The sequence below is a fragment of the Dipodomys spectabilis genome, unplaced genomic scaffold (assembly GCF_019054845.1).
Source record: "Dipodomys spectabilis isolate Male_0828 unplaced genomic scaffold, ASM1905484v1 ptg000424l, whole genome shotgun sequence".
Classification (NCBI taxonomy): domain Eukaryota; kingdom Metazoa; phylum Chordata; class Mammalia; order Rodentia; family Heteromyidae; genus Dipodomys; species Dipodomys spectabilis.
Window position 1 is genome coordinate 1,814,811 of NW_024871101.1, and position 20,610 is coordinate 1,835,420.

The window sequence follows — 20,610 nt, forward strand, 5'->3', positions numbered from 1 at the left end:
TATATATGTTAAGAATTTTTTAAAATGTAAAATAATTATTTATTATTACAGAGTCATTTCCTCATTTTGTGCGATTTGAAGATAAAAATGATCTATCCTCCAGAAATTGACAGTCTATTAAGGTACACAAGTAAACATAATCAGAATGGTGGTAGAGAGAATTAAACGAAGGTTAAAACAGATAAGAAAAGGAATAAACAATAAAAAGTGGATAGAAGATGAGAAAGGAAACATCCTATAAAAATCATATTTGAGGGCTGGGAAGTTGGCTCAGTGGTAGAGCGCTTGCCTTGCATGCATGAGGCCCTGGGTTCGATTCCTCAGCACTACATAAGCAAAAAGAAAAAAGCCGGAAGTGGCGCTATGGCTCAAGTGGTAGAGCGCTAGCCTTGAGCTAAAGAGCTGAGGGACAGCACCCAGGCCCAGAGTTCAGGCCATACGACCAGACCAAAAAAAAAAAAATCATATTTGAATACAATAATCACACGAGTCAGGAGTTAACTGAAGCTTTCTGTTGGTGGCTCACACCTATAATCCTAGTTACTCAAGAGGTTGAGACATGAAGATTGTGGTTCTAAGCCATTCCAGGCAGAAAAGTCCATGAGACTCTTATGTCTGAACTATTCACCAAATAGCCAGATGTGGAGCTGTGGCACAAATAGTAGAGCATCAGTCATGAATGAAAAAGGTATGGGACATCATCCAGGCCCTGAGTTTAATCCCAAGTACCAGCATCAAAAAAGTCAACTGAAAAAGAGATAATAACAGAGAAAAAGAAAAAAGAGTAGCAAAACAAAAACTAGGAAATATCTTTTTTTCTACTAGTTTCACTCTTACAATTAATACAACCCTAGTCTTCAAACATACTGTGTAAATATAGCTGTCAAATATAAAATACCTGTATGAAAACTAGTTGGCCATTCAAATTTGTTTAAGTGAGATATAATATAAAACATAATCGTACATTTAGTATGTTTGTCTGGAAAGATATCAAAATAATCACAGTAACTGAATTATATTATCACACAGTGTTTCGATATAGCACAACAATGATATTTTCACATTTTATAAAAGGTAAAACTACTCAAGCTCATCTGTGTCATTTTCCTCGTCTATGCTCTAAGGAAAAGGTCAGCATTTCACACAGATAAACAAGACAAGTAATCACAGCAGACAGTATCAACTCAGTTAAACTCACTTCATATGATAGACTGAAGAATAGCTCATCTTTTTTCTAGGCTAAAAACAACTACAGTCAGGCATAATTTTCAATAAAAATTAATAATCTGTTACCTTATTATTTGAAAGTAAACAGTGCTTCCTGGTTTAGGTGGATCAAAATTACTAGCATTATTATAGTAGGAAAGAATACTTTAAAGTTATACTTCAAATCCTTCTAAAAGTTCTGGGAAAAGAGGTTAACAATTTTCAACTTAATTGGTTATACTTAAGAGCATGTTTACAAAACTACAATTTGATAGACAATTACATTTCGTTTCTTTTCCCTTTTTTTCTGTTTTGGTAGTATTGGGGTCTGAACCCAGGGCTTATGCATGCTATGCAGTCACCCTACTATTTGAGCCCATACTTCTCTCCCTTCATTTTATCTTTATAACAGCTTGATGAAATTGGTGGTTCAGTTAATATTTTTTTAAACATATTTTTAAACTATGTGGCAAAGGATATAAATGTTGATCTAAATCACGTTTCTTAACAGAAAGTGGGATTAAAAACTGACTTTAATTAGTCCGGTGGTTTTTATTTTTGTTTATGGAAATATATTTTTACTCCCTATTATTTTAAGTGCAGTCATGAATGGGCCTTTTTCACTCATCTGTTCATGAAATGTCATATGGTAATCCTTCCTCACCACACAATAAGATGTTCAAAATATTCTCAGTATGAATTAACATAAAATTTCTTTCTGTATTTCAAGATAAAGCTAGTGACATCTAAAAAGAGAGAATAAGGAAGAGGAAGGGGAGGAGGAGGAGGGAAAGTGAAAAGAAAGAAGCAAAGAAAGCAAGGAGAGAAGAAAGAAGGAAAGCAAGAGAGAAGGAATAAGAGGGAAAGACATAACAAGGAGAAGGAGGAGGAGAATTAAAGAGAGGACACAAAGAAGAAAAGAGAGGGGGCTGGGAAGGTGGTTCAGTGGTACAGTGCTTGCCTTACACGCATGAGGCCCTGGGTTCGATTCCTCAGCACCACATAAGCAAAAAAGAAAAAAGAAGTGGTGCTGTGGCTAAAGTGGTAGAGCACTAGCCTTGAGCTGAAGAGCTGAGGGACAGCCCCCAGGCCCAGAGTTCAGGCCCCATGACCAGACCCCCCCCCCAAAAAAAAGAAAAGAGAGGAGGAGGAAGAAAGAATAAGAAAAAATTAAAGGAGTAGGAGGGCGGATGGAGTGAGGAGGAGGAAGGGGAAGAACAGGGGAGGGGGAGGAGGAAGGAGGGGATGAAGGAGGAAGAGAGGAGAAGGAAGAAGAGAGAAGGAGGAGAAGAGGAGGAGGAAGAGGAGAAGGAAAGAAAGGATATAGAGAAGAAAGAAGGTGGAAGGAGGAAGAGGAGGGGAAGAAGAAGGAAAGAAAGGAAGAGAGAAAAAAGGAAGGAAAAACGAGAAGGAAAGGAGAGAAGGAATAAGAAGGAAAGAAAGGAAGGAAGAAGAAATAACGAGGAGGAGGAGAGGTGGAGGAGAGAAGGAAAGTAGAAGGAGAAGAGGAGGAGCAGAAGCAGAGAGGAGAGCAAGAAGAAAAGAGAAGAAAGAAAAGAAGAGGAGGAGGAGGAAGGAGGAGAGGAAAAGGGGGAGGGAGAAGGGGAGAGGAGGAAAAGGGGGAAAAGGGGAGAGGGAGGGGGTGAAGGAGGAAGAGAGGAGAAGGAGGAAGAGCGAAGGTGAGGAGGAAGAGGAGGAGAAGGAAAGAAAGGATATAGAGAAGAAAGAAGGTGGATGGAGGAAGAGGAAGGGAAGAAGGAAAGAAAGGAAAAGAGAAAAAAGGAAGGAAACGAGAACGAAAGGAGAGAAGGAATAAGAAGGAAAGAAAGGAAGGAAGAAATAAGGAGGAGGAGGAGGAGGAGAGGTGGAGGAGAGGAGGAAAGTAGAAGGAGAAGAGGAGGAGCAGAAGCAGAGAGTAGAGCAAGAAGAAAAGAGAGAAGAAAGAAAAGAGGAGGAGGAGGAGGAAGGAGGAGGAGGAGAAGAAAATGGAGAGGGAGAAGGGGAGGGGAGGAAAAGGGGGGAAAGGGGAGGGAGAACAAAGGAGGAGGGAGAGGAGGATAAGGGAGAAGAGGAGGAGGTGGAGGAGAAAGGAGGGTGGGAAGGTGAAAAGGAGGAGGAGGGAGAGGACAAAGGAGGAGGGGGGAGGGGAAGAGGAGGGGGAGAAGAAAGGAGGAGGAGTGGGAATAAGAGACCTCAAAACAAAACTAAGCAAAGGAGTTTTAAATATGTACCAAGCAATTACTTACTGTTACCCATATTTTGGGAGTGTAAAGTTAATGCATCTTCTGTAATGCCAACTCCTGGAAGACGGAAGAATTTCAGTAATTTGGAGCTGCAGGTGATGGCATTTTGGTTATGAAATACAATTTAATTTTTCTATTGGTCAGGGCTACACATAGTTTAGTTGGAAGGTGTAACCATAAATATGAACACCGGAGCTACTGAATTTTTATAGGTTTGGCAACTACAGGAATTTTTCGTATTAATGGGACAAAGCCCTGTTAAAAGCAGTTCATTTAAGTTTGGATGGCTGCGGGTCACCGCTACCCAGAAAATACCAGTGCCGTCCGCTACAATGTATTGGTTCTGGAATTATAATTAAAGCCTACGCCTTCTCTCCAAACCACGAGAACCGTCGTGTCGCTCCACTCGGTGCGCTGGGCTACACATTCCCCATTCATTTCAAATTAGAGGGTTTAATTCTCGCAAGAGAGGTGGTAAAAGTCTTCAATAAGATCGTATGGACTATCAATAGTCTTAAACTCCCCCGTCCTCTTCCAAAAAGCACATCTACTTTCCACGATCTACGATGGCAGCAGGTGCCAGTCAGGGGAGGAGAAAAAAAGCAGAAAGTAGGTAAAGGCGGCCAAACGGCACCCTAAAAGGTCAGGACCCCTCCCACTCGCCTCCCAGGGCCGCAGCCCCCGCCCTCCTCCCGTTCCCGGAGTCGGAGCCTGGACAGCACCTTGGCAGAAGAGAAACGATACTGTCCATATTCCACGAACGCTTCCCGCGGAGAGGCGACACCCGGCGGCGGCTGCACGAGTTGGAAAAGAGCGCGTGTCAAAGCCCGCGCTTTTCTCAACGTGCCAGTCTCGAGGCCACCTCCCGGGTCGACCAGCTCGCGCGCTCGTGGGCTTGTAGCCCCACTTCCTGTTTCTGTTTCCTCACGCGAGCGGAGATCCAGAGAGCCTCGAGGGGCGGAGCTGGGGCAACGCCAAGATGGCTGCAGGGAGAAGCAGCGGTTAGGACCGTACCAGTCGCTTGGGGGCGGTGGAAGATCAAGTTTATTCTCGTTCTTCATCTTCAGTCTCCTTTTCAGGTGCTTTAATGGGTGGGTGGCTCTTTAAGCTAGCTCACTACCGTTTGACCCGTCTGGGTTGCCCTGACAACCTTTCTAGGCCTTTCCTTTGTGATCAGTAGAACCCTCCCTAACCTTCCGGCTCCGGTGGGTCTCTTCCTTCAGATCTCACGCCCACCTTCTCCCGTGCCCACCCTCTCCCGTCTGTCCCGGTCGTGGTCTTTTCTCCCAACTCGTCTTAACGGTGGAAAGAAAAAGGTAGAAGGTCTTTAAAGTTCTTTTTTAAATGTTTGAGTGTACAGTGTGAGGAGTTGCGGGTGCGGAGGGGGATTCGGAGCGTGTTTTTCGTTAGACATTTCGGAGGGCGGAATTTTGCGGAGTGCGTTTTTTAGGCATAAACTTCGAAGTGGGGTGATTTTCTGTGGAGCGCATGTTTAGAGATGAACCTCTAAGTCTGTTTTGGGAGGAGGGAGATATTGTTGAGTGTTTTTAGAAGTGAATCTCGGAGCGGAGGATTAGGGGGTATTTCGCGGAGCATTTTTAGTAATAAACTTGCGCAGCGGCGGCGGTGTCCATTGAATGTTATTATATATGAAATCGGAACAGGGAGGAGGAGCAGATGGTCCATTTAATGTTTTTATTTAGGAATTTCGGCGGATTTCCTTCAGCATGTTTTAGTTATAAGGTTCAGGGCAAGGCCGTATTCGGTGGAGCGATTTTAGTTATAAACTTGGAGGCTGGGGCATTTTCCTGAAAGTTTTTATGTGTGGATCTCAGAGCAGGTGTATGGGGGAGGGGTAATTTACTTGAGCATTTGTAGTTAGGAACTTAGCGGGAGGGGGGCAGTCCGTTGAGCAGTTTTAGTTATGAACCTCGGAAAGGGGGAGGGGTGATCCGTTAAGCAGTTTTAGTTATGAACGGATTTTACTTAACAACTGCGGGGGGAGGGGTGGTCTAGTGTGTACGTTTTTAGTTATGAACCTTTATAGGGGGTCAGGAAAATTTCTGTTGTACAATTTGAGTTATGAATTACGGTTGAGAGGAAGAACAGTAATGATGTTCATCTTGCTTTTCTTTTAGACAAAATTGGGACACAGAGAAGTTCCGCTAAAATTTTGAGGTAATTGAGGTTGTGAAATATTAATGCCTATCAGGTTATTTGAATTTTTCTTCCTGATTAATAATACTAAGATAAAAATTACTCTGAAGTCTGTATAATGGGCAGACAAATTAGATGAAGTACTAAAAACTACTTGTCGTTTTATATGTGACTTATGAATGCCCACAGATAATATTACATACCATTTCTGGAATTATAAAAGAACGCTATTGATTGTGTTATTTCCTAATTTCAATGTCAGCTTCCTAGAAATTTCAAGGAAGACCTCAGTTATTACTTTAGAAAAATTAGCATAATTATTCTCCCAGAGGAATTTAAGAACTTTGACTTTAAATAGTCATCATCTTCAAAATTTCAATAAGTAGAAAATATATAATTCAATAGACTTCTTTTATTGTTATGATTGTCCTTTTTTTTGAGCCCCCACAAATCGGTGTTAATCATTGGTGATAGGAATCAAATTTGGTACGTAGTTATGACTGCTCCATGATTCTGTTTAAAGAAAAAAACATAATTCACCCAAAAAACTGAATCAAGGTTTGGATAAAGTACAGTCTGAAAATGACTTTCATAATTCAAACTATCTGAACATTACCTTTGATTTTTGAACGCACTTTATATTTGATATACAAATAATCTCAGATACAAATAATCTCAAATGTATTTGTATATAAATATCAAATAAGCTGCATTTTTCCAAAAGGAAGAAATACATTACCATATTAAGCATCTGTACTTCACTGTTGAAAAGCTTAGTTTTTTTCTGTGAAGATTAAAAAATACTTAAAAATATCTTTCTTAACCACTTAATAGGTTTATACAACTGTCTAAACCTCAGACTACACTGGTCTACTAAATTTAAGCATTTCTGTATTTTGCCTATTTATCTATTTCTGTCTGTCTCTCTGTTTCTACCTATTCTGTTTGTCTGTCATTCCTTTGAGTTATATGCAGAGAGCCACAGAAAACTTTCAAGAATTTTTTAAAACTGTCTTTTCAAATACCACAATTTGGTTAAGAGAAATGCCCTTTTTATTAAAATAATGATATGAAAATATTAATGCAATTCTATTATTTGCTATTAATCTCAAGCAAAAAAATCTTTACCTTGGCAATAGTAACCAGTTGGAAAATTGTTTTTGATTTTATGAATTTTGAAAGAACATTATTATAATTTTTTTCATATTTATTTTTTGCTATCTTATTTCTTAAGGCTAGGTTTAAAATTTTATTCTGCGTGTCTGTAGTGAGGATTGAATTTCAGTCCTTTCACCTTTTTTTTCTTTTTTGGAAACCAGCCTGGCCAAAAAAAATTATGACAGAATCCATCTCTGTAATACCATAAAAAGTCCAGACTAGATGGGGCTTAAGTGGTAGACTTCCAACCCATCAAGCAGACTGAACAACTGCCTTGACTGGCAAATAATAAAAGCCCCCCAAAACAAAGAAAGCAAACGAACAAAAAACTCAAGCCAAGTGGTGGGTTGTTTATTTATTATTTATTCAATATCATTCTTACTCTTTTATGTTATTTTGCATCTTGGCTTTCTTTTTTCCTTCCTACCAGGTTTAGCAATACCTCTTACCCTAAACAGTCTAAACAGTCAAGTGATTTTTCCGTCACCTTTAGGTTGTTGGGGAATCTAGAAAGCTCTAAATATGAAGATTTAAACAAAGCAGTATCATTCACATATTGCTACAATAGAGTTCACCTAGGTATAGTTAACTAAAATATTTTTAACTGCATGGTTTTTAACTAGGATTATATGTAAATAATCATTATATATATATGTGTTATTTCAATTGCTATTGAATGTTGAACTTTGACATAAACTATGATAAATTAAAATTCTGTAAAATACTGAATTTTTGTCATGATTAGTCAGTTCAGCTATCAATGTATTACCAAAAATAGACTTTTAAAGTTGAAAACATGTATAAAATAATTGCACTTTAAAGTACAGTTAATCATATTGGATTTGACTGCATCAAAATATTTATAGCATTCTTTACCAGATAATTTTGAGATTAGAAAATATAGTGGTGTGTGAAAGTTATATGCTATTGTGAAAAGAGTATGGTATAGTATTATATTGTATTGGTCAAACTATGGTAATCTCTTCAAAAGTATAGATGAGGGCGATATATGGATCAAGGTACATTGCATTCATAAACGACTTTGTTAAATGTCAATGCTTTTGTACAATTACTTAAAAGGTAATAATAAAAGTGCAGATGAGCTGGACTGTGGTGGCATATACTGGTAATCCTCACTACTCATGAAAATGAGATTTGAAGATTGCTGATTGAAGCCAGTTTGGCAGAAAAGTCCATGAAAATCTTATCTTGAATTAACCAGGAAAAAAGCCAGAGTTGGGGTGTATTAAGTAGTACAGCACCAGCTTTGAGCAAAAAGGCCAAGTGACAGTGGGATGCCCTGAGTTCAAGCCCTAGTAGCGGCATCCACACAAAAAATGTACAGATGAATGGGCCTCATATCTACATATTCTCAGGAAGTAAATTTAGAGTACCACCCAAGTCTACATTTTACCTGTTTGCAAAATAAATTTAATATCATATAGATCTGTTACTGCATACAATAACTTAATCTGAGTAGAAATTACCAGTTTATAAATTTCCCATTTACAAACAAAATCATTCATATACATAATTTTATTTGGTCTAGATTTCACAAATGAATAAATACATGTGATATTTGGCTTTTGGAACTTGGAAATGCCATTTTCCTGCAAATGACATAATTTCATCTTTTTGCATGTATATGCCACTCCTAGGGCTTGACTTGAACCTGGGTGCTGTCCTTGAGCTTTTTTCCCCTCAAGCTAGTCCTCTACCACTGAAGCCATAGCTCCACCTTTGGCTCTTTTGTAGTTTATTAGAAATAAGTCTTATGGCTTTCCTGCTCAGACTGACTTAGAATTGGGATCCTCAGATCTCATCCTCCCAAATAGCTAGGATTACAGGTGGGGGTGGGAGCCATAGGCACATGACCAAAATTTCATTTTTATGGCTGAGTAATACTATATATTGTATATCTATCATATTTTAATTTTCAATTTATTAACTTTTGAGCACTGTACAAATACCACAGCTTGGTTACTGTGATCAAACTGCTGTAAACATAAATATTCACGTATCTATCTTGCATATTAATTTACAATTTTTGACTATATACTCAAAACTGGTATGGCAAGTGGGTCTATTTTTAGTATGTTGAAAAAAATCTCTAAATCAGTTTCCATAGTGGTTGCACTACATTACATTCCCAGAAACAGTTTGTGAGGGTTATCGCCCACATCTTTGCCAGCACCTGTAGCTGTTTGTTTTCTTGATGATTGATAAGTTGGAATCTTAAAGTAAATTTACCTTTTAAAAATAACTAATGATGTTGACATTTCTTTCTTTGTTCTTTAGATACTTCTGAGAAATGTATGAATATATCATTTGCTTGTTTATTAGATTATTCTGTGTAAAATTTTTAGCTCTTTGTATAAGCTGGATACTAATCCCTTATCTGTTGAGCTACTTCTTGGTAATTATTTCTTCTGTTGTGCATAATCTTTTAAATTTCATCAGTCTCACTTGTCAATTCTTGCTTAAAAGGTAATAATAAAAGTGCAGATGAGCTGGACTGTGGTGGCTTATGCTGGTAATCCTAACTTTTTTTGCAAGGTTAGGCACTGTTCAGAAAGCATTTAGTAGTTATTCCTATAACTTCCAGAGTTTCTTCTGTGTTTTTCTGCAATAGTTTCAAATCTTACACTAGGTCTTATCTATTTGGAATTGATTTGTGTACAGGGTAAGAAACAATGGCGTAGTTTAATTTCCTACATGTAGATAACCAGTTTTCCCAGCACCATTTGTTGAAAACACTGTCTTTTCTCCAGTATATATTTTAGGCTACTTTGTCAAAATTAAATGACTGAAGACGTGTGGATCCATTTGTATCTCTTTTATTCAATTAAATTAGTCTTTATGTATATTTGTTGTGCCAGTACCATACTCTTGTTGTTACTATGGCTCTGCAGTATAATTTAAACTCTGGTATTGTGTTAACTCTAGTGTTTTACACTTTGGCCATGATTACTTTTGTTATTGGGCATCTATAATGCTTCCATATGAATTTTATGATTTTTTTCTATTTTTGCAAGAACAACATTGACATTTTGATGGACAGTGTATTGAATATGCAGATTGCTTTGGTAGCATGGCCATTTTTATAATATTAATTCTGTTTTTCCATAAGCATGAGGGACCTTTCCATTTCTGCTATGTTCTTCAAGGTTTTATAGTTTTATTGTGGATGACTTTTGCCTCCATCATTACATTTAGACAGGTATTTTTTTGAGGCTAGAAAGGATTTTTTTCTGATTTCTAAATGTATGTTCAGTGATATTACTGGTTCATAATTACTGGTTTGAATTTTGAGAAGCCTCTATACTTTAAAAAATAATTGTTGCACTGTTTTACATTTCTGTCAACTGTGCACAAGGATTCCGCCCTTCCCCTGGGCACCTTCACCAGCATTTGTTGCTGTTTAAGAGTTTTTGTGTTTGTGTTTGGGGCTTGAACTCAGAATTTGATGCTGTCCTTTAGGCTTTTTTTTCCTTTTTTCTTTTTCTTTTCTTTTTGTTCAAGGCTGGCATACTATCACTTGAGCTACTCCTGCACTTTTGGCTTTTTGCTGGTTAATTAGAGATAGAATCTCACAAACTTTACTGCCCTGGATCCCTTTGAACAAAGATGCTCAGATCTCAGTCTCCTGAGAAACAAGGGTTACAGGCTTGAGTAATAGGAGGTGCCTCTTTTGTTTGTATTCTTAATGAAGACCATTCCTATTAGAATGAGAATCATGAAATCTCATTATCATTTTGATTTGTTGAGTATTCTTTATGTACTTGTTGACCATTTGATAATTGTCCAGTTTATTTGCCCATTAATTAATTGGATCATTGTTTGTTTAGTTTACTGAGCTCTTTGTATTTTTTTTGGTTGGTTGTGGGGCTTGAACTCTGGGCCTGGGCACTGTTCCTGAGCTCTTCAGCTCCTGGCGAGCACTGTACCACATGAGCCACAGCACTACTTCTGGTTTTCTGGTGATTAATTGGAGATAAGAGTCTCATGGACTTTCCTGCCCAGGTTGGCTTTGAACTGTGATCCTCAAATCTCAGCCTCCTGAGTAGTTAGGATTATAGACATGTTCCACCATGGCCCAACATAATCTTAACTACTCAGGAAACTGAGATATGAGGGTACCAGCCCAGGCAGACAAACTCTGGAGACTATTTTGGCCAGGCCTGGGGCTTGAACTCAGGGTCTGAGCACTGTCCCTTAGCTTTTTTTGCTCAAGGCTAGCACTCTGCCACCTGAGCCACAGAGCTACTTGTGGCTTTTGCTGTTTATATAATTCTGAGGAATGGAGCTCAGGGCTTTATGTATGCTAGGCAAGCACTGTTCCACTAAGCCACATTCACAGCCCCTTTTCTGTATATTTTGGAAACCTTTGATTTATAACACAACAGTCAGGACTTTAAAACGTCATTTTGTTGCAAGACATTTTTCTATTCTTCTATAATTAAAATTGTGTTTTATAATTGAGTTCATTCTTTTAAAAAACATTTTTATTATCTTTAAGTAATTGTACAAAGGAATTGCCATTCACCAAAGCAGTTTATGAATACAGTGTATCTTGATCAGTCTCACCCCTTTCAACATTCTCACTCACCTCTCCTAATCCACCCATTTCCTTATCTTAATTTTAGATTATATAGTGAATCCTTTTCCATTTAACAAAGGAAATCTTGTGTACAATGTATGTTAATCTGTGTCATTTCTTCATTCCCTTTTGACCAACCCCTTCCCTTATGGTTCATTGATTCTTAAGGGATGATATAGGGAGAAAAAAGCTTTAGTCTTCCTAAATGTTCAGAAAAATTTCTGTTTAATATTTTTCTTAACATTATTTTACCATGAAGGAGTTAGTTGAAAACATTGTTAAGGCAAGAAAAAGCCAAAAGAAGAGGGTTTTTCTTATCAGAATGGAAGATAAAAGCAAGGTTAAAAAATGCAAGCTCTTTTTCACACATCTGTTATATTCCTCTAGCCTGTTTTCATGGCCACTAAAAGTATACATTACTTGCAGAGACTGCTTTTATTTACTGCTGCTTTCTTATCACTTTAACAGTCTTTATCCTAGATTGAAAGTCTTAGGTTAAAATTCTATTAAAGATATTCTCATAGTTATTTTTTCTTTTTAATAAGTTTTTTATTGTGAAAATATTGTACAGAGGGGTTACAGTTACATGAGCAACGTAATGAGTATATTTCTTATCAAGCATTGTTGCCTCCTCTGTTTTTCCCCTCCATCCCTTCCCTCCCACCTCCACAACTACCCTCCCCCCCCCCACCTGAATTGTAAAGTTCGTTTTTCAACAGTGTCTTGTACATTTCATTTTTATGATGGGTCAACCTGTATCCCTATTTAAACATTTTGTTTTTTTTTCCTTCCCCTCCCCAAATTATACTGACATCAAATTCAGTGAAAAAAGGGGTTATACTGTGGGGGAGAAACATGCAAAGCAACAAAAAAAAATCACATGGTACCTTATAAATACATTAGAAACAATAGCAAGAAAGAAAAAACCACTTTTGTCCCTATCTTGGGGTTCATTTCACTTAACTTCATCTTATCTGGTCATATGTACATAGGTTTTGACTTTTTCTACTTGTCCCAGACATATACTAGTTACTGCAAATAAGGGAAACCATGGGACCTATGTTTCTTTGGGCCTGGCTTACTTCACTTAATACAATTTTTTCCAAGTCTTTCCATTTTCTAACAAATGGGCAATGTCATTCTTTCTGATGGAAGCATAGAATTCCTATATATATATATATCACATTTTCTTGATCCATTCATCTACTGAGGGCCATCTGGGTTGGTTTTGTATCTGTGGTAAATAATGCTGCTATAAACATAGTTGTGCTGGTAGCTTTAGTGTGGCCTTGTTTGTGATTATTTGGGTAAATGCCCAAAAGTGGAATTGCTGGAGCTCTATGAGGAACCTCCATACTACTTTCCAAAGTGGTTGAATAAGTTTACACTCCCACCAACAATGCAGTAGGGTTCCCTTCTGTCCACATCCCCTCCAGCATCTGTTATTAGAATTCTTGATTATAGCCATTCTAACTGGGATGAGGTAAAATCTCAATGTTATTTTGATTTGTATTTCTTTTATGGCTAGAGAGGTTGAGCATTTCTTCATGTGTCTATTGATCATTCTTATTTCATCATCAGAGAAGTTTCTCTTTAAGTCTTTAGCCCACTTATTTATCAGGCAGTTGTTTCTTTGAGGATTTGGAAGAAAGACAGTCTCTTCAGTGCTGGCAAAATTGGTTAATCACCTGTAGAAAACTAAAGCTAGATCCTTACATATCACCCTGCACCAGAATCAGCTCCAAATGGATTAAAGACCTCAGAGTCAAAGCAGACACCCTGAAAACGTTACAGGAAGGGATAGGAGAAACCCTAGGTCTCCTTAACACAGGCTGAAAATTTCTAAAGTGAGACCCAGAAACACAACAAATCAAAGAAAGTTTGAACAAATGGGATCGCATGAAGCTCCAGAGCTTCTGCATGGCAAAGGACATAGCTAGCAAGATCAATAGAAAGCCCATGGGTTGGGATAAGATCTTCATTAACCATACAATGGATAAGGGTCTCATATCTAAAATATACTTGGAACTCAAAAAATTAAATCCCCTAACAACAAATTCTCATAGTTCTTTTAATTTAACTAATAACAGACTAAAACAGAGCCTAATGTGCTTTGTAATTTTTTTTGGGGGGAGGGGGGTCCGGTCATAGGGCCTGAACTCTGGGCCTGGGCGCTGTTCCTCAGCTCTTCAGCTTAAGGCTAGCACTCTACTACTTGAGCCACAGTGCCACTTCCGGCTTTTTTTTTTTCTGCTAATGTGGTGCTGAGGAATGGAACCCAAGGCCTCATGCATACAAGGCAAGCGCTCTACCACTGAGCCACCTTCCCAGCCCAGCTTTGTAATTTTTTTAGGGCTGGTCCTGGGGCTTGAATTTAGGGCCTGGTGCTGTCCCTGAACTTTTGTGCTCAAAGCTAATATTCTGCTACTTGAGCTACATCTCTACTTCTGGCTTCTTTTTGATAGTTAATTGGATATAAGAATTTCACAGACTTTCTTGCCAGGGCTGGATTCAAACTGTAGTCCTCAGTTCTCAGCATCTTGAGTAGCTTATATTAAAAACCTGAGCCTTATAAATTTTTGAGTTGTCTGTGTTTTAATATTCACATTCTCTGATATTTGGACATTGTTTTTCTATAGTATAGTCAGGAGATTTTACCTCTTAAGGTTTCTCAAATAATGCTTTAGACTATTTGGGATGGTTAGTTCATTGTTTTCAGAGGCTTCTTGTGCTTTGTAGGATGTTTAAGAGCATCCTTGCCTATTCTAAGGTATAAATGGAATTACCAGGACATAGGGTAGAAGTAAATATTTTTAGATAAATAAAAGAATATTATTTAATATACTAAAAGATTTTATGTGCTGGAAATTATTCAGAAATGTTAACATTTCATTAAAAAGCAGGCTTTTATTTGGGTTTAGTGCCTTAAAAATTCAAGAACTATTCCAAGAACAGTTCAATGAAATATTGATTACTTATTGTGTGCTTAGCACTGCATACCTGACATATCAGAAACAGAATACTGATTACAGTGGATTATGGGCCTGATATATAATAGCTCTTATTCTTATCTTTTTCAGTTAGAAGAAAGTCTATCCATAGGACAAATTTGGTGTGTGTCAGACAAAAGTCTACAAAATGTAAGTATACCTATCAGGTTAACTGCCTTTTTCATTTGCAGATACCTCTTCCATGTTTGTCATATATTTTCATTCACTTGGAACATCATAGTGCTTTTTGTGCTGGTCTTGGGATTTGAACTCAGCGCCCGGGTGTTGTATCTGAGTATTTTGTTCAAAGCTAATGTTCTGCACTTGAGACACAGCTCCACTTCTGGCTTTTTGGTGCTTAACTGGTGATGTTTCTCGTGGAGTGTCCTCCCCATGCTGGCTTTGAACTGCAATCCTCAGATGTCAGTCTCTTGAGCACCTAGGATTAGAGGTGTGAGCCACTGGTACCCAGCAGAACATCATAATTTATTTTTATTTTTATTTTTGTTATTTATTTATTATTATATTTTGGTCAATTGTGGGGCTTGAACTCTGGGCCTAGGTGCTCTCCTTGAGCTTTTCAGCTCAAGGCTAACACTCTACCTCTTGAGCCACAGTGCCACTTCCAGTTTTCTGGTGGTTAATTTGAGGTAAAAGTCTCATGGACTTTACTTCCCAGGCTGGCTTTCAACTGTGTTCCTCAGATCTCAGCCTCCTGAGTAGCTAGGATTGCAGCTATGAGCCACTATCACCCAGCTCTATTTTTATTTATTTTTTATTGTCAAGATGATGTATAGAGGGGTTACAGTTAGATGAAGTAATAAGTATATTTCTTGGTAACCTTGTTACCCATTCCCTCATTTTTCTCCTATTTTTCCTCCCCCCCCGCCAACCCACCCAAGTTGTACAGATCATTTCTAACATATTGTCTTGTGTATATCGCTTTTGCTTTGTTTCCCCCTGTCCTTGGTCTCACCATTCTGTTGTTCTCTTTCTCTTCCCTAATTCAAATAAATGTATACAATACCAGGGTACCAAAATAATACCAAAAGTGACAACAGGGGATATACCATAGGGGGAGGAACATACAAAAGAAACCAAAAAATCACATAGTACATTAAAAACAACACCACCAAAGAAAAACCTCTTGTGTCCATGTCTTGGATTTCATTTCGCTTAGTGTTATAAGAACATCATAATTTTAAGGACTACTTTGGTCAGTTGTTGCCCAGGGATTTAAAGTACAAATTTTCGTGTATATATATTTTTTCTTTAATGGGTATTGAGAATAAGATAGGTGACATTTTATATGTGTGTGTGTGTGTGTGTGTGTGTGTGTGTGTGTGTGTGTGTCATTGAGTCTTACCACAATACTAAAATGAAAGGGACATTAAAAAACAAATTCAAAACAAAAATTTATGAACAACACATTGTTTCAAATTAATCCATGATTACTTTTGGCCCTAAATCACAGAAAACAATTGAAATAGCATTTATTCACTTTGTCATATAACTACAATCAGTTTGATCACAAATGTTACCATATATGGCAAAGAAAAGTTTTAAAATTTTATTTCAGAAACAACTGGGAGCAGGATGCTGGTGGTTTATACCTCTAATACTAGCTACTCAAGAGGCTGAGATCTGGGATTCAAAGCCAGCTTGGGCAAGGAAGTCTATGAGACTCTTATTTCTAATTAACCTCTAAAAAGCTACAAGTGGCGTTGTGATTCAAGTGGTAGAGCAAACTAGCCTTGAACAAAAAAGCTCACAGCACCCAAGCCCTGAGCACAAGCTCCAGAATAACAAACAAGCCTATCAAGTGGGTAGCTGTGTTGCTTGAAAATAAAATAGTTAATTTGTATGGTATTGAATTTAAGGGCCCATTTCTAAATAAGTTCTGAAGTTAAAGCTTAACCCAAATTAAGCAATGATCTACACGACAGAAAAATTAGTAACTTGTATTTCTTCCTGTTTTCAGATTTAATTCTTTGTTAAAAGAAATTATCCAGTACTTCAAGTCGATCTAGCTGAACTTTTAATAATTTGAGGTAAGATCCCAAGTTTAATGAAGCATAATTTTACTAATTAGATGGAAAATTATGGATTATCTAGCTTGTTTATGACCATATATGAGAGTGATATGAAGTAAGCCTTCAATATTTTATGTTGGCCTTCAAAAAAACTCATCATTTAAGATATATTCATGAATAGAGTAGAAAAGATTATCTTGAAACTCCCCTTTGATAATTTCATTAAGAAATCTTGCATGGTACCCTGGTGGCTCAAGATTATAATCATAGATACTTTAAAGGCTGAGATCTAGATGATCATGGTTTGAAGCTAGCCCAGGTAGAAAAGTCCATGATATTACATCTTGAAAATAAACAATATAATAGGATTGAGGCATGACTCAGGTGATGTAGCATGAGCAAGTAAGTTGACCATACACAAGCCTTGATTTCAAACTAAACTGCCATTGTATAAAAGAGTTGGAAAACTGGCTCAGTTGGAAGATTACTAGCCAATGAGTTAAACTGTCAAGTACTGAGTTCAAGTACCAGCCTCAGAACAAAATAAAAGAAATGAAGTATGGATTTAATAAACAAATTTTCAACTATGAAGAATCGGAGAAAAAAATTACAGATGCTTATTTGACAAGCATATTCTCTACCATCTTATGACTTTAATGTTTAAACCAGTAGTATTTCTCCCTCAGTATTTTTGTTAGTTTTTAATTTTCTTTATTATTTGCAATACTTATATAAGTGTGACTCCATATTTATAAAAGTCAACATGTTTCTGTGCATTAGAATAGAATTTGTTGGAATTTGTAGATAATGCAATGGAGGTGCAGATTTAGTTAATATTTTACTATATAAAGTGGGTCTAATCAAGCATGAGGATACATTAATGATCAGACACTACCTGTTTCTTTCTGTGTCTCTGTCTCTGTCTGCCTGTCTGTCTGTCTCTTTTTTTCTTGTTCCTGGGGCTTGAACTGAAGGCCTGGGCACTATCTTTGAGCCTCAAGGCTAGGTTAGCACCATTTCGGGCTTTTTCTGAGTAATTCATTGGAGATAAGATTCTCACAGACTCTCCTGCCTGAGCTGGCAGGAAAGCAGTTTGAAAAACTAGTGTTTGAACTCAGGGCCTGGCTTTTCTGCTCAAGGCTGGTGTTCTACCACTTGAGCTACACCTCCACTTTTAGCTTTTTAGTTGTTAATTTAGAGATAAGAGTCTCATGGACTTCCCTGCTTGGGTTGGTTTACCCTGATCTTCAGATCTCAGCCTCCTGAATAGTCAGGACTATAAACATGTACCACTAATACCCAGTTGCATGTGTCTTGATATTTACTAGAATCCTTAAGAGCTTCTGACAAAGTGCTATCTAGAAATTAGTTATCAAAAGTCAGAATGGTACAATCACCGTGGCATCTTCTGGAAAACAACTTTAGTTATAGGTTATTATTGTCTTTTATAAGTGTTTTATTTCATATAAGTAAATAAGCTATGTTAGAACCAAATAATTCTATTCCTTATATAACTTGATACTTAAAAACAACAGACTTCCTTGCAAATAATTGAAACAGTATACTTAGTATTTATGAGATTTTATAATTTTTTTGGTTGGTCGTGGGGCCTGAACTCTGGGCCTGGGCACTGTCCCTCAGCTCTTCAGCTCAAGGCTAGTGCTATACCACTTGAGCCACAGCACCACTTCTGGCCTTTTCTGCTTATGTGGTGCTAAGGAATTGAACCCAGGGCCTCATGCATGCAAGGCAAGCACTCTACCGCTGAGCTACCTTCCCAGCTCCAAGGTTTTATAATTTTTAAATTAGTTCTATTCCTTTCATTCTAAGAGTTGTCATCATATCCAGTCTTATTGTCTATATGGAGAGAAATATGCAAATGCTTAAGAAGAATTTAGAGGAAGTAAATGGCCTGAAAGGATAGAAAAAAATTCTTTTCAATAGCCAAAAATATCTTGTGAAATTATGCTTCTTAAGTGAATTTATCTAGTTGAGAACTACTTGATTAATCCAAATAGAAGTCTTTCATTTTGATAGCTGTTAGTAACTAAGCATAAATCTACTTCCAACAAATTAATACTATAAAGTACTCTGTAGCTAGGCATGGGTAGCTGTTGCCTGTAGTATTACATACTCAGGAGGCTGAGCTATGAGGATAGCAGTTCAAAGCTAGCCTGGACATGAAAGTCTGTGAGACTCTAATCTCCATTTACCTACCAAAAGAGCTGGAAATAGACTATGGATCAATTTGTAGAGGGCTATTCTTTTTTTTTTTTTTTTTGGGTCCGGTTGTGGGGCCTGAACTCTGTGCCTGGGTGCTGTCTCTCAGCTCTTCAGCTCAAGGCTAGCACTCTATCACTTGAACCACAGTGCCACTACTGGCTTTTTTATTTTTGCTTATGTGGTGCTGAGGAATCGAACCCAGGGCCTCAGGCATGCAAGGCAAGTGCTCTACCACTGAGCTACCTTCCCAGCCCCTGTAGAGGGCTATTATTGAGCAGAAAAATTCAGAAAAATTTTAAGGCCTTGAGTTCAAGCCCCAGGACCAGCACCAACCTCCCCCCCCCCAAAAAAAACCCTCTCTAATGAACATGGGCCAATAAGGGTAAAATGAATCAATTTGTTGCTAGCAAAATTGCTCCTAATTTTATGACTGATAGCTTTATGAATAGTATAACTACAAGTTACCTAACTAGGGACCTTATAAATTTATAATTACTATATATATATATATATATACATATATATATATATATATAGTTGAACACAATAATTCATGAATACAATTTAGCACTTCAGAAGCTTATAATTCTGTAAGATCAAGGCCAGCCTGGCCATATAAATTTTATATAAAAATTAAAATCAAATGAATAATTCTTTCTTATTAGATTACTATTTAAGGGCTATATATTCCTCCACAAGACTACAGAAGATTTAAATTGTAAATAACTTTAAAAAACTACAGTGTGGTATAATTAAATGTTACCAATTTCTAATCAGTTTTAATCTATGAACCATATTAGTTATGAAAATGTAGAATAACTTTAAAAATATTTGTCGTCTCTAAACTAGAATGGGGAAACAATTTTGAAACTTGTAATCATAGGAAAAATGATATTATACATATCACAAACAATATGCAAATTTTTAAACAGCCACTTCGCGCATGCACACACATGCACACATGGGCTTTAACTCCGTGCCTCAGTGCTGTCCCTGACCTGCTTTTGCTCAAGGCTAGTGCTCTACCACTTGAGACACAGCTCCATTTGCAGCTTTTTGGTAGTTTATTGGAGACAAGTATCACAGATGTTCCTGCTTGGATTGGCTTCAAGCCATGATCCTCAGATCTCCACTTCCTCAGTAGCTAAGATTAAAGGTGTGAGGCACCAGCTCATGCATCGATATGAGTCTTCTATGAACTTTGTGTAAGATTTTTCATACAGTGTTTTTGGATTGATGTTGTAATTGTCAGGATTTACCTTTCTTGAATCTATTCCATTAGTAAACAATTTTAGGTTCCTTCCATTCCACAACTGTAGGATTTAGAAATGTAGCAAACTCCTCTTTGGTTTTAAGAATTAAACTAGCATTATTAAACAAAAAACATTAGGTATTAATAGTATTAATATTGTAGCACTGACTGTAAGTAGAAAACAATTGGCTTTTTTTTTTTTTAATGTCTGTGTTGTTATTGGGACTTGTACATAGGGACTTGAGCTCTCCTTTTGTTCACAGCTGAGCCATGCCAATTCTTAAGACTTTTTCATGGTTAATTGGCTATAAGTGTCTCAGATTCATCTGCCCAGGCTAACTTTGAACCTTGACCCTCAGATCTCCCTCCTCCCGAGTAGCTAGGATTACAGGTGTTAAGTACCTATGCCCAATGAGAAAGCAGTAGTTTTGACTAGCATGCTAAAAGTTTAATAGAAGATATCTTACTTAAAATTATTTGATACACCAAGGGGGAAAGGAAAATGTTTTCAGATACAGCAACTAGATCAAGCCAATAGAAGTAATGAGTGATACCTATTTCTACTTTCAGGATAGCTACATCCTAACTGGAAGATTTTGACACTCTGCCTTTTGTATAATTAAATTATTTATTCATTGGCATTACTAATAAAAAGTCTACCTGTCAAAGATACATACCAAATTCATCATCTTAGTAATAAAATTTTAGTTGAATCTCTTCTAATACAACAACATAAAAAGGGAAGTTG

The 20,610-nt window shown here is 37.3% G+C and overlaps 1 pseudogene; it reads right to left on the minus strand.

Annotated features, from left to right (window-relative positions):
* LOC122097669 overlaps nt 1–3,876 on the minus strand; it is a 29,018-nt pseudogene extending 25,142 nt beyond the window's left edge.
* Between the last annotated feature and the right edge of the window lie 16,734 nt (nt 3,877–20,610).